Source organism: Medicago sativa, chromosome 6 (assembly GCF_051527215.1).
Source record: "Medicago sativa cultivar Bolivia chromosome 6, Bolivia_mono, whole genome shotgun sequence".
Classification (NCBI taxonomy): Eukaryota; Viridiplantae; Streptophyta; class Magnoliopsida; order Fabales; family Fabaceae; genus Medicago; species Medicago sativa.
Genome location: NC_140754.1, coordinates 51852791 through 51868613, shown reverse-complemented (window position 1 = coordinate 51868613; position 15823 = coordinate 51852791). Strand labels below are relative to the sequence as shown.

The 15823-nt window shown below is 33.8% G+C and overlaps 1 long non-coding RNA gene and 1 other non-coding gene across 2 annotated transcripts; one reads left to right on the top strand and one right to left on the bottom strand.

The window, feature by feature from the left end:
- The first annotated feature begins 991 nt into the window (after positions 1-991).
- On the top strand, positions 992-3760 carry LOC146915553 (uncharacterized). Its single transcript, XR_015013362.1, has 2 exons — positions 992-1127; positions 3483-3760. It is a non-coding gene; the product is annotated as an uncharacterized LOC146915553 (long non-coding RNA).
- Positions 3761-15201: 11441 nt separating this feature from the next.
- LOC146915552 (small nucleolar RNA R71) lies at positions 15202-15308 on the bottom strand. Its single transcript, XR_015017143.1, has one exon. It is a non-coding gene; the product is annotated as a small nucleolar RNA R71 (small nucleolar RNA).
- Positions 15309-15823: the final 515 nt, after the last annotated feature.

Sequence of the window (15823 nt, the reverse complement as noted above, 5' to 3'; positions counted from 1 at the left end):
TTAAGATGATTCAAGAGAAGATGAAAGCGTCTCAGAGTAGACAGAAGAGTTATCATGATAAGAGGAGGAAGGATATTGAGTTTCAGGTTGGTGATCATGTGTTTTTGAGAGTGAATCCTGTAACTGGTGTTGGACGTGCTTTGAAGTGTCGGAAGTTGACTCCTCGTTTTGTTGGACCTTTTGAGATTGTTGAGAAGGTTGAGGTTGTAGCGTATAGGATTGCGTTACCGCCATCTTTGTCGAATCTTCATGATGTGTTTCATGTGTCTCAGTTGAGGAAGTATGTGTATGATGCGTCCCATGTGATTCAAGCGGATGATTTGGAAGTAAGGGATAATTTGACCGTTGAGACTTGGCCAGTTAGGATTGAGGATCGTGAAGTGAAGCGTTTGCGTGGCAAGGAGGTCGTTTTGGTTAAAGTGATTTGGGTTGGACCAACTGGTGAGTGTGCCACTTGGGAATCGGAGAGTAGAGTGAGGGTTGCGTATCCAGAGTTGTTTTCTTCAGGTAATTTTCGAGGGCGAAAATTCTTTTTAGTGGGGGAGAGTTGTAACAGCCCGATTTTCGCTAGATTTATTTTATTATTTATTTATGTGTGTTGTGTGTGCTATTATGTGATTATTTGCATCTGTGTGTATTTTTGGTTGGGAATTGTAGAATTCGGTGTAGAAGGGTATTTTAGTCATTTTGGACTTAGGGGCATTTTGGTCATTTTGAGAGTAGGGGTAATTTTGTAATTTTGGATGAGAATTATTTTAGTGCTTAGTAAGAGTATTATTTTACCAAGTTACTAGAGAGAGTGTAGTAATCATTTTATTTACCGGTAAGTGACCGTTAGTGTTGTAATTTACCATTAAGTGAGTAGTGACATTTTTGGTGTTAGAATAGAAATGGGTTAGGCCCATTAAGGATTGAGAGATAAGCCCAATTGAATAGAGCACATATATAAACTCTAGTTGTTGGTGAAAATTAGGTTTCACAACATTTCACATTTCATTTCATTTCATTTGGGAAGAGAAGAGATAGAAGCTTGAGAGTAGAACAAGATCAAGGGCTAGAGCTAGAGGAGGGGATTCATCATCTAGGAGCTAAATTGAGGCTTGAATTAAAGATTCTTGGTGTTAGAGGTAAGGGGGTTAGTTTTTGATCATAATTTCATCATTTTTCATTTATACCCATTTTTATGAAATTGATAAATTGAATCTAATTGCTCTAAATTCGTGCATGATTGTTGTTGTTATGATTGAGAACAAGATTTGTATGATAATTGCATGTTATTATGTGAATTAGCATGTTGAAATGTGCATTTGTGGGTATATTGTGTTCTTGAGCAATTTTGATGAAAAATGAGGTTGTGATGTTGAATTGTGCATGAATTTGTGTTCATTAGTTGTTGTTGATGATTGTTGAACTGTTAAAATCAAAATTGTGTAACTGGAATCGTTGTTTATGGATTCATGAGGAGATTGGTGGTTATGTTGGTGTTTTGAAAGAATTTTGTGAATTTGATGAAATGAGCTATGTTGTTGTTTTTAATGCTTGAATCATGTTTGTTTAAGTGTATTGAACCTGTTTTGACCCATAAACACTTTCTGGAAGTTGATTTGGGAGTTGGGGGTTTGAAAATTGGGATTTTGGGCAAAAATGGTGTAAAAACCCGTAACTACTGAAGAAATTCGCTAGAACTGCGCTAATAGCGAAACTGTCTGGAGTTATTGCGCTAATAGCTCAAACTACGCTAATAGCGAAATTGCCCAGAAACAGCTTTTCTGTTTCGCGTTCTTGCGTCTTTTTCCCTCGTTTCTGTTTTGATCTGGTCTTTGGTGTAAACATGAAAGTTGTAGATAATTTTGTTAGCTTTCCAATGGCTTTGGTTTGACTTGAAAATGATTTTTGGTTTTTGAGTTATGAGGAAAATACTCCAAGGAGGTCTTAGAGAAAATTTTACGAAAAATCCGCATAACTATTTCTAAATCGACCCAAACCCTTTGGATTGTTTCCAAACTTCAAACTTATGTTTTATGAGTTCAATTAAGGTGTTTAATACTATCTAATCTATGGGGTGATGGATCTAACTTGTTTTGCTTTGAAAATGGAAAATTTCTTGAAAAGTGATAAAGTGAGACGAACTTTGTGATTTTTATGAATTCGTCGTATTTGGCCGATGAAATGCTTACGTAACCTCTACTGCACACACATGTGGACTGTGAGAATACAAGGCATAGGCTATTGAGCTTGTTTACTTGGTTTTGAATTAATTGTTCAATTAATTTTAAGTTATGACTTGGAGAGACGAACTTGACTAAAGATGACTTTTGAGAACCAATTGATTGCGAATCCTTTATGGGGAATTGTTATATGATATGTGAAGATGATTGGTGGTGCATTTATGTGACAACTTTATGTTGTGTGATTTTTGATGTTGTTGGTGATTATATATGTGTTAATTGGTGATGAATTGTTGATGATTGCATATATACATGTATTGGTGATGGTGAAGTGATTATTGTTTGTGTGAACATATGCATTTGTAGTTAAGTCATATGTTCATGCATTCATGACTGATGGTGGTGGATTTTATATCCATGACTGATGGTGGCGGATTTTATATCCAATTGAGGTGAGTACGATGTTTTTGTTGCATCGAAGGTGACGACCTTGAGGTGATTTGGTACCACATGCATCTAGAGAAGAGTCTAGAACATTGCATGCATTTGAATAAATGATGAGTTGTGTCATAATTGAATATATGACTTGGTGAATTTGTGTATTGGCGAAATTTGGCGAATGTTGTGATTATGTGGATTGGTGTATATGTACATTGGTGAATTTTGTGGATGGTTGTGACTAATTGTATTATGCTCTAATTGCATGTCTTAATTGTTTGTGCTTATACACTTGGTGAATCAATTGATGATGGTTATTTTAATAATAATGATGAGGTGAGATTTGTATATGTATATATACATATATGAGGTGGTGATGTTCTTTGATAATGATGATGGCTTGCTTATAACTTCGATATGATGAACTGTACTTGTTAAGATAAGCATGCTAGATGAGTAATGAAGTGAGTAATGTTTTCATTGATTGATGTTGTTAAATGATGAGCTTTTGTTGATTACTTGATTAGAGGTTGAATATGCATGCTATGCTATGATAATAATGTGATAGCTTAAAATGTAATTGATGGGGGATAATAATGATCATGTGATGCTAGTGTTCTAGGAGGGAGGGTTATGTATATGTGATACGTGTATGATACACTTGTTGATATGAACTTGGAATGATTGTATGGAATGGTTTGAATGGTATGAGAATCATGAATACTTGTGAATACATGTATGATTTGTTATTCTGTATTCTTGAATATATCTTTCATTTCCAATGTTCTTGTTTAAATCTTTTATGGATTATGATGATGTAATGCTAACCCTCAGTGGTCTGTGGTGGACCGCCTACCTCTCTGTATGGATGGGTAGACGGCGTGCAGGATGCTTAGTTGTTGTTTGTTGATGCCGAGGAGTGGAGTTCCTCTTTTTCATGCAAGTGTCTAGATTAGGGCTCTGATCTAGGATAGTCTTTGCATGTTGTTTGTTTGACTTTATATTTCGGAGTTGTTGAGATACTCTGTTATTTGAGATTTTGGATGATACATTTGTATTTAGTTTGGAGATCCAGAGATTGTTTATGAATTATATGTTGTCTGCTGCTATGTTGTGTAACATGATCTTTATGCATGTATTGTGTTTTTGTGGTTTATTCCAAGACGTAGCATCTATTTCTAGAATATTATATATATATTCGCGCGTTTTACCGCTTATTAGAAATAGGGTGTTACAAGGTACAAAGCTAGATTAGTGGCCAAAGGTTTTCTTCAAAGAGAAGATGTTGATTTTGAAGAAGTATATGCACCAGTTGCTAGAGTTGAAACCATAAGATTAGAGTTGAAACCATATGAATCTAAAGTGTATAGACTATGGAAGGCTCTGTATGGGGGCTTGATGCCCTGGAGCTTTTTCTCAATTATGTTAGGGGCTTGATGCCCTGGAGCCTTTTTACGCTCAAATATGTTAAGGGCTTGATGCCCTGGAGCCTTTTTACGCTCAATTATGTTGAGGGCTTGATGCCCTGGATTGGTACCACATGCATAGTCGAGTTGCATAGTCGAGTTGAGTTGCATAGTCGAGTTGAGTTACACTGTCGAGTCAAGTGCTAAGTCGATTTATCAAGTGATGTTGCTGAACGAATATGAAATTGATTATGAATTTGAATATGAAGTTGTTTATGAATTTGATTATGAAGTTGATTATGATAATGTTATGTTTATGATAATGCTATGTTTAGATATGTGATGATATTTAAGTTGTTAAATGTAATTTATGATTTATAAGCTATCATTGTTTGAGAAATCTCACCCCTTCTGCTTGAAAATGTTGCTCTTCGTATGGGTAACTTGCAGGTAATCAAGATTAGCTGCGGTAGTGGGTGACTATCTCTCACTGTGTCCTTGGGTGCTCTGATACGTAACGGGATGGAAATTTTAATACTATTTTATGTTCCTTTACGTATTGCTTTTGAAGTTTAAGAATTATTATTGAACTAAGATTTATGAGACTTTTATGATGAGGTCTGCGTGCCGAGACTATTTGTATTGTTAAACTAAATCCGCTGCGAAGTTTTTTAAATATTATGTTGATGAATTTTTGAAGGATAAATTATTATCTATTTTGTGAAGATTTTATGATAAAGTGATGTGACATTCCGTTTAAGTTGAATTACTCTGATTTTTATTATGAAATTTTTATGTTGGGAAAACGGGGTGTTACAACTAGCACCAATGGGATCTAACCCATTCTCTACAAGATCCCACACATCTTGGAATCCAAACACCCCCTTCATCTGTTTACACCAATTATCGTAATTCTTTCCACCAAGGATTGGAAGATTTGCTGGGAAGTTACCGTTAGTGTGCGTCGCCAATGATGAATCCCAGTAATCTTAACGAACCAGGGCTCTTGATGCCAGATGTTGGAGCAAGTTTTTGGAGAGAAAGAGAGAGAGAGAGAGAGAGAGAGAGAGAGAAAGAAAGTAATTTTATTGAATTGAATCACTTTACAATATGTTATATTCTCGATATATGCAATTTTCACATACACTACTTATTTATACAACATAGAGTGTACAACTGTATTTATCAACCAACTAACAAAACAGTTAAAACTCACTAACTGATACTTCTTACTTCACTACAAGTCACCTATTACAATTTGCTAAATTGAATTACAATTCTCAACAATGCACATATAAGAGAGATGGAGAAAAGGTTTTGGGTGTAATCAAAAATCAATATTAGTCATTTCTCTTCTATTCCTAAATTATTTTGGACATTGTTTGTGAAGTTCCATCGTGTTCAGCCGTCGAGTGCACGAGTTCGGATACACAATTGTGTAAATCTTGGGGAGGAAAACCGGATATTAGATTGCACTGGAAATCCACCAGAAATTTGCTTCCAAGGCAGTGGTTTTTGCCACGGCACAACAACTCTCTACTTATCTTTCCTAGCTATCCAAAATCTTTTTTTTATTGTTAGGTAGCCTCGGGGACGGACCCACGTTGGTGGTTGTGTGGGCCTAGGCCGTCACTTGACATAGATTTTTTTTCCATGTACTAGGACATATCAAAGCATGAGGAAGGATAAAATTTGTCTAGGCTATACGAATATTATAAAAAATCAATTGTGAAATTTTTTGAGAGATAAATATTTAAATGATTGTTTGGTTACTTATATTGAAATAGATAATTTTATATTAACAAAAAAACTCTTATAGTTCTTTCAAAAAAAAAACTAAATAGTTTTTATTTTTAATCAAGTAGTCTAATGACTAAATATTTACCTTTAAGGTGAATAAGGTGGATACTTTAGATGTATGTTTAGGGTGTGTATGCTCTAGATGTATGTTTAGGGAATGTATGTTTAGGTTTTGACACTTAGGCAAAAAATCTATTTTTCAAATAAACATGAACAATCTCACTTGAAAACTTTTTTTTTCCAAAAATAGGAGTCAAAACTCCTCCTTTTTCCTTTATTTTCTTAAACAAAAACCATTAATGAATTTTAATCATACTTAGACTTTATTTTGCAAAATGACTAATTCCACCTCACATCTCACATTTTCCCAATGCTTATGCCCTTGAGGCCTCTCATCTCAATTCTTCAAAATTCCATTTTCAAACTTAAAATCAACCAACAAAAATAAAAACTCTTTTTGGAAGAGAACTACATGGAGTTTGATCCCTTAAAAGGGTATGTAGGCAAGAAGTCAAAACTTCTCCAAGTCCAATAAAACAAAATTCAAACACATTCTTCTCCCTCCAATTCTTAACCTAGCAAACCCTTAGGTGTAAATAACATTTTCAAATAGCATTTAAAAATAAAGCGCGTGTGTAGAAAGTAAAGACGGTTCCTATAGAATACTATAGTCGTTATAGGTGCCTAACACCTTCCTATAGCGAAAACAACTCCCGGACCTCGATTCTCGAGGGTTTTTCTTATTTTTCCCTTCCCAAGAAAAAATGAGATATCAAAGGTTAAAAAGGTTCAAGAATAATCAATGCTTGACACCCGAAAAACCAAGATAAAACACTTGATGCCCTGGAGCTTTTGCTCAATTATGTTGGGGGCTTGATGCCCTGGAGCCTTTTTACGCTCAAATATGTTGGGGGCTAGATGCCCTGGAGCCTTTTTAAGCTCAATTATGTTGAGGGCTTGATGCCCTGGATTGGTACGACATGCATTTGCATATCAAGATGATTTACGATGAGTAAGAATTGCATAGTCAAGTTGAGTTGCATAGTCGAGTTGAGTTGCACTGTCGAGTCAAGTGCTAAGTTGATTTATCAAGTGATATTGCTGAAAGAATATGAAATTGATTATGAATTTGAATATGAAGTTGTTTATGAATTTGATTATGAAGTTGATCATGATAATGTTATGTTTATGATAATGCTATGTTTAGATAATCCTATGATGTTACATGATTATTGTTAAGATATGTGATGATATTTAAGTTGTTAAATGTAATTTATGATTTATAAGCTTAATATCATTGTTTGAGAAATCTCACCCCTTCTGCTTGAAAATGTTGCTCTTCATATGTGTAACTTGCAGGTAATCAAGATTAGCTGCGGTAGTGGGTGACTAACTCTCACTGTGTCCTTAGGTGCTCTGATACGTAACGGGATGGGGATTTTAATACTATTTTATGTTCCTTTACGTATTGCTTTTGAAGTTTAAGAATTATTATTGAACTAAGATTTATGAGACTTTTATAATGAGGCCTGCGTGCCCAGACTATTTTTATTGTTAAACTAAATCCGCTGCGAAGTTTTTTAAATATTATGTTGATAAATTTTTGAAGGATAAATTATTATCTATTTTGTTAAGATTTTATGATAAAGAGATGTGACATTCCGTTTAAGTTGAATTACTCTGATTTTTATTATGAAATTTTTATGTGGGGAAAACAGGGTGTTACAATTGGTATCAGAGCAGGTCGGTCCGTCCGGCCAAGTAGATGAGTCGTTGTGTCGTGTCGTCATGTTTTCTAGTTAGTAGTTATGTTTTATTATGTGATCATGTTTAACTGACTAACTTTGATGTGGTTTTGTGTTTTGTTTGAAGAAGCAATAACTAAATTTATTTTCTCTTGTGCTTTGAATTTCGAGGACGAAATTCTTTTTAGTTGGGGAGAGTTGTAACGCCCTCCTTTTATTTAATTATTTTTATTAAGTTAGAATCTATTTATGTGATTTATTTATATATATGAGTTGTTAGTACTTTATTATGTGACATTATTCTATTATTTATTAGAATATGAGAATTATTAGTGTAAGTAGAATTGGAGGTTAGAATAGAAAGAAGAATAAGTTATTGGGCCTAAATAGATTTAGGAAGAGTGATTAGTATTATAAATAAGGAAGCTTAGGTAAGAAAGAGTTTTTACGTTAAACCGCTTTTTGGAGAAAGAGGAGAAAGAGGAGAACTCAGAGAGAGAACCCTGGGAACGTAGAACGCTGCTTTTGAATTCAGAAAAACAATCTAAGGTAAGGGTGAGACTATCTTTCACTAATATTAGGTCTGTGTATCATTAGATTGCATCTAATGAGTTTGTATGGGGAGAGTCTCTATTTACCATAAGGGTTGTATAATCATATGGGTAGTGAAGGGTTTTGTTTTTCATCATTTTTTTCTATTATCTTTTAAAGAATTCATGTTAAATTTCGTGTTCTAATTTGTTGTTGTGACTTTGATAATATGAAACTCAATTAGTTAATGTTATGAAGTTTTAACTTGATTGTAGTACGATACTTATAACATATTTTATGATATATATGTTTGGGTTCACAAAGTTATTCGTTTGAAATTCGGATCGGTAGTCAACTGCTGGAATCTAAATTGCGTCTTTTACTTTGAATAGTTTGATAGGTACCAATTTGCGTTTGTCTGCGTTTTGTTAACAGTGGGGGAATTGTTTTGGATACTTGGAGTCTTAGTGCCGTGCGTTTGAAATTTATTTACTAGTTTAGTTTGACCTTGTTATATACATATGGATAACTTGTATACTATGTGGTACTGCCATGCTAATTTAACGGACCTTCAGAAATAAAAGTATTAGATTTTTGAGCTACTAGATAACGTGAGTGTTTTATGGTTGTACCTTTATAGTTTTATGTAGTTATATTAAAACCCATGAAGATTCTTATGGCATATTGAAACTGTAATTTTTTGGAGTGAGAAAAGGATAAAGTTCTTAATTGGTAGTTAGAAATGAGGGAGTATAAAGGTAGAAAAAGTATCTGATGTTTTAGATGATGAATTGAATTGATTAGATATTAATTGATGAGTAAAGATGAATTATTTGACTATGTGTGATTTAAAGAAAGGTGTTATATAAAGATGTGCTATTTGAAGATATGTGTTTAAAAATGTCTTATATAAGGATGTGCTATTTGAAGATGTGTGATTTAAATATGAGTTATATAAAGATGTGATCTTGTTATTTATGCACTATATGTGTTAATTATGATGCTTATAATGATGTGATGTTTAAGATGTTGATTATCATTTGATGTTGTTGTACTATGATGTTGATATGAGATGAATTATTTATATGCTGCATATGTTGTTGTCTATCTTATTTAAGATGTAAATGTCGGTCTAAGTCAAAGAGTTTTAAGATGTTCATGATGTTCAAGATGTTCAAGAAGTAAGATGTTGAGTCCATGCATACTCATTCAAAGTTGAGGGCTTGATGCCCTGGAGCTTTTTCTCAACTACGTTGGGGGCTTGATGCCCTGGAGCTTTTTCTCAATTATGTTAGGGGCTTGATGCCCTGGAGCCTTTTTACGCTCAAATATGTTAAGGGCTTGATGCCCTGGAGCCTTTTTACGCTCAATTATGTTGAGGGCTTGATGCCCTGGATTGGTACCACATGCATAGTCGAGTTGCATAGTCGAGTTGAGTTGCATAGTCGAGTTGAGTTGCATAGTCGAGTTGAGTTACACTGTCGAGTCAAGTGCTAAGTCGATTTATCAAGTGATGTTGCTGAACGAATATGAAATTGATTATGAATTTGAATATGAAGTTGTTTATGAATTTGATTATGAAGTTGATTATGATAATGTTATGTTTATGATAATGCTATGTTTAGATAATCCTATGATGTTACATGATTATTGTTAAGATATGTGATGATATTTAAGTTGTTAAATGTAATTTATGATTTATAAGCTATCATTGTTTGAGAAATCTCACCCCTTCTGCTTGAAAATGTTGCTCTTCGTATGGGTAACTTGCAGGTAATCAAGATTAGCTGCGGTAGTGGGTGACTATCTCTCACTGTGTCCTTGGGTGCTCTGATACGTAACGGGATGGGGATTTTAATACTATTTTATGTTCCTTTACGTATTGCTTTTGAAGTTTAAGAATTATTATTGAACTAAGATTTATGAGACTTTTATGATGAGGCCTGCGTGCCGAGACTATTTCTATTGTTAAACTAAATCCGCTGCGAAGTTTTTTAAATATTATGTTGATGAATTTTTGAAGGATAAATTATTATCTATTTTGTTAAGATTTTATGATAAAGTGATGTGACATTCCGTTTAAGTTGAATTACTCTGATTTTTATTATGAAATTTTTATGTTGGGAAAACGGGGTGTTACAACTAGCACCAATGGGATCTAACCCATTCTCTACAAGATCCCACACATCTTGGAATCCAAACACCCCCTTCATCTGTTTACACCAATTATCGTAATTCTTTCCACCAAGGATTGGAAGATTTGCTGGGAAGTTACCGTTAGTGTGCGTCGCCAATGATGAATCCCAGTAATCTTAACGAACCAGGGCTCTTGATGCCAGATGTTGGAGCAAGTTTTTGGAGAGAAAGAGAGAGAGAGAGAGAGAGAGAGAGAGAGAGAGAAAGAAAGTAATTTTATTGAATTGAATCACTTTACAATATGTTATATTCTCGATATATGCAATTTTCACATACACTACTTATTTATACAACATAGAGTGTACAACTGTATTTATCAACCAACTAACAAAACAGTTAAAACTCACTAACTGATACTTCTTACTTTCACTACAAGTCACCTATTACAATTTGCTAAATTGAATTACAATTCTCAACAATGCACATATAAGAGAGATGGAGAAAAGGTTTTGGGTGTAATCAAAAATCAATATTAGTCATTTCTCTTCTATTCCTAAATTATTTTGGACATTGTTTGTGAAGTTCCATCGTGTTCAGCCGTCGAGTGCACGAGTTCGGATACACAATTGTGTAAATCTTGGGGAGGAAAACCGGATATTAGATTGCACTGGAAATCCACCAGAAATTTGCTTCCAAGGCAATGGTTTTTGCCACGGCACAACAACTCTCTACTTATCTTTCCTAGCTATCCAAAATCTTCTTTTTTTTGTTAGGTAGCCTCGGGGACGGACCCACGTTGGTGGTTGTGTGGGCCTAGGCCGTCACTTGACTTAGATTTTTTTTCCATGTACTAGGACATATCAAAGCATGAGGAAGGATAAAATTTGTCTAGGTTATACGAATATTATAAAAAATCAATTGTGAAATTTTTTGAGAGATAAATATTTAAATGATTGTTTGGTTACTTATATTGAAATAGATAATTTTATATTAACAAAAAAACTCTTATAGTTCTTTCAAAAAAAAAACTAAATAGTTTTTATTTTTAATCAAGTAGTCTAATGACTAAATATTTACCCTTAAGGTGAATAAGGGAGGAATTCGGAGTTCAAAACCCGACCCTTGTATATCGCAATGTTCCTACCAACTGCGGACGAGATATTTTATAGCCTTATTGGCATTGAAAATGAGAAAATCATTCAAAAATTATAACATGAAAACCCACATAGAACAATATGATCTACATTTCTTAAAAATACAGCTATACACTCATGCTTTAAAAACTAAAATATTATATGTGGCCCACACTGCGGAAAATTTTTGGGTGGGTAGCCTAGTGGCTAGAATTCACCTTTTTCAAGGTGAATAAGTGGCGTGTCCGGGGTTCGAACCCTGGTCCCTACATATAGCAATGCATGTCCCTTTCAACTGAGCTATGCTCACGAGAACTATTTTTATTAATATTTCCAAAACATACATAACCAAGCTTATAGGCAAGTTCATTTTATATGTAGATATAGATAGATAGATAGATAGATAAATAACCATACATTCATACATTCATAAAATATGAAAAACCATACATAACATTCAAAAGAAGAAACAACAAGCATCACACGAGGATGACAACCATACAAAAAGTTACAGGCCAACCGATATTCTTGACTAAAAATCTAAACTAACAGGAGTGCTAATAAGCCCCTAAAACATGAGATTCGTTAAAGTTTCCTCTCAATCTCATGCATCCGATCATTCAAGTTACATTTAACTAGAGATGTATTAATTCAAAACTTCGCATCCTTAATGGAATTTGACCCACCAGCTGCTTTAGCATATAGATCCTTTTACCACAACAAAATCAATTATTTACATTGAAAGATAGCAAAACAACTCACAAGAATAAAACTTACAAAATACATACAAAACTTATAAAAATGACTATCGTATATATCCACACAGAATCAATTATTATAAAATCACTTCCCAAATATCATTCTCATACACCATAATAATCACTTCCCAAATCATTCTCATACACACTAATTTTCTTTCACAATTTCGTATAAAATCATGTATTTAACATCAATCCATTAAAACAATATTACTACCAAAACATAGAACAAGCACACCCTAAGAATAGCCGAAGAAAAGGCATTGGAACCACACATTTAAACTCCCTTAACCAAAAGAACCAACATGAAATGTTGGACATAAAAGAATCAACACGAGAATAAAATAAGCATAATAGAGATGATGATGTTGTGTTGGATGTGTGATAAGACTAAACATGATACGATTAGAAATGAAAACATTAGAGAGATTGGGGTATCTCCTATCATAGAAAAGATGGTAGAAATTCGACTTAGGTGGTTTCAACAAGTAGAGGAAATACTTATGAATTTTTTACTAAGGAGAGTAAATTAGATGGGGAGTAGTCAAATCACTAGAGGAAGGAAAAAATCTGAAGAAAAAAAAAATTATAAGAGAAACTATTAAAAAAAAGATCTAAAGAATCTATGTAATCGATCCGACTTGGTTGGATATGGCTTGGTTGTTGTCGAAGTAAGTGGTGCTAAGCATGACATGCCCTCAGAATTGCCAATACTCTTCTCAAGTAGGTAGCCGATGGAAGCTAAAAGAGTTCTAACTAGATAGTCCATGATTCAGATTTTGAAAACCCACTTAATCGCTAATTTACTAACAACAAACATATTTTGTAATGTGCAAATAACATAACAAATACATACAAGTAAATCTCAAGAACCATGACTTCAATGAAAATTATGAAATATACTTCAAGTTGAGAGCATATATCACATTCACAATCTATGATTAGTTTACTTTTTAAAAAACAATTTAATAGTATCTCATAAAATAGTCATTTGAAAAAATGTGTAAAACTTTATAGGAAAATAAACCAGCAAAAAGAGTGTTCAATTGCTAAAAGATTGCATTGCTTGCATTCCTCTTTCAAAAGATATATGAAGTATCCATAACTAGTTTTCAAAACTTTTCATCATAACCTAGAAATCAAATGGAATTTAAACCAATTCACATGTAACTTCAAACATTTGGCTATAAGAAAAAATTAAGTAAAAATATTAGTGGTTGTCAAAAAAACACAATAGACATACCAAACATGAAGCAATCATATAATCCTTCAACAAAAAAATGAAGCAATCATATAAGCTATACAACTAGATTAAACGCAAAAATTTCAAAAAGGAAGTGCAAAACAATTTCTCCCTAATCACACCAAATGACTAGAGGGGCTAGTGTTTTTAATATAATATTTGACTCCGTTTTATTCATATTTGAGTTTATTTTATTTAATTTTATTTCCTTTTTAGAACTCTTTTACTTAAATTGCAAGTTATTTAATTTCAGGAACAAATATTCTAAAGATGGAGTCTTGGAGCAAAAGAAAGAGGATTTGAAGCTGATTCGTGCCTAAAATACGAATATTGAAGACAAAAATATGTCTCCCCCAAGTCAGAGACTTGGCACGGCCTGTGCCAACCTTCAGGATCCACTTTTGCTTCTTTTTGCTTCCAGGACAAGCAACCTATTAGTTTATTTCTGACCTAAAATCCCATGGTTTCTTGTGGAACATTCTATTGATGTATTTCTTAGGGCATAAGTCGATATAGACTATAAATAGAGTAGCTAGCTATCATAACAATTCATCTTTTTCTCTTGGAATAAAAGTTCACCCTTTATTTTATGTTCTTCTTCTTCTTCATCTCTTCTTCTATGTCTACAATGAACGTGAGTGAGTAGGCTCTTCTTGTTTTGGGATTGTTGGATAAGTCTAATGACGTAATCATAATCAAACCAAGCCTTAAACCCTAATTTTATGTAACCCTAATTTCTAATCTATTTCACCGTTCTTATAATCAATAACAAACATTAATCGATGGATCGAAAAATGAAGTTTAATAGTTGTTATTGATTCATCACAAATATTAAGCGATGGATCGAAAGATGAAATTTTAATATTGTAACAAGTGAATATAGACAAGGATTGCGAAACATGAAAATAGTCTAGCAAACCTTGAGACAATAAAGTTTCGAGCTTCAAGGATTTCAATAGCAGTCAACCATGAAAATAGGCATGGTTGCTAGAGAAACACACTCACTGAGACCGAAAGTTTCGAGCTTCAAGGATTTCAATAGCAGTCACTCTTGAGAAGGGTTTGTCACCATGACGGACCAATAATCCCAAGGCTCTTTTATTATTATTATTTTTAACCGTTTAAAATCCCAAGTTTGCAACTTAAACTCTATCTAATCAACAACTAAAGTTAATTGAATTGACAAACTCCCTATCGGAACGATACTCTCTTTATTACTACTTCGATAAACCGTGCACTTGCGGATTTATCTCATCAAGTTTTTGGCGCCGTTACCGGGGAGTTAGGCAATTTGATTAACTTTTTAATAGTGGTTAGACTGAAAATATATATATATATATATATATATATATATAAAATAAAATAAAATAAAATTCTTTTTTTTCTTTTTCTTCTTCGTCTTTCTTTCTTTCTTTTTTTATCTTTTCTATTTCTTTCTTTTTACCGTTAACTTCTTGGGAACACAGAATAATACCGATATGGCTGAGGAACACACTCTTAAAGAGTATGCAACCCCTTCTGCGGAAGAGCCACATGCTATTATTGTGTACCCAACGGTTGAGGGTAATAATTTTGAAATAAAGCCTGCACTTATTTATTTAGTGCAGCAAAATCAATTTTTTGGATCATCCACTGAGGATCTGAATCTTCATATTTCAACATTTTTAAGACTCTGTGGAACCTTGAAGGTAAACCAAGAGGCCGTAAGGCTGCACCTCTTTCCTTTTTCCTTAGAGGATAGAGCTAGTGTTTGGTTTCATTCATTGGAAATTGGTTCTATTACTTCATGGGACCAAATGAGGCAAACATTTCTTGCCCGATTCTTTCCCATAGTAAAACTGTTCAATTAAGGAATCAAATCACACGATTCACTCAAAAAGATGGGGAATCTCTTTACAATGCGTGGGAGCGTTTCAAAGAAATGCTTAGGCTTTGCCCCCATCATGGTCTAGAGAAGTGGCTTATTATCCATACTTTCTATAATGGTCTTTTGCTTAAAACAAAAATGAATGTTGATGCACCTGCAGGTGGAGCTTTGATGAATAAAACATACACAGGAGCATATGCTTTGATCGAGGACGTAGCCCAAAACCACTATCAATGGACAAGTGAGAGAGCCATCACTGCTGTTACTCCTCCACCCTCTAAAAAAGAGGCAGGTATGTACGAAGTCTCTCCTATTGATCATCTTGTTGCTAAGGTTGATGCACTCACACAAAAGTTCGATAGAATGAATACTAGTGCTGTCACTTATTCTTCTTCTAAAATTTGTGGTGTTTTTGGTCATATTGGTGTTGATTGCCAGCTAAGTGGTGCTATTGTAGGCGTTGAGCAAATGAACTATGCTCAATACAACCAAGGAATGAGGCAAAATCAAAACTTTTATAAAAATCCTCAAGATTCCTATGGACAAGTAGCACCACCTGGTTATGCAAACAACCAGAGAACCCCTCAGAAATCTAGTT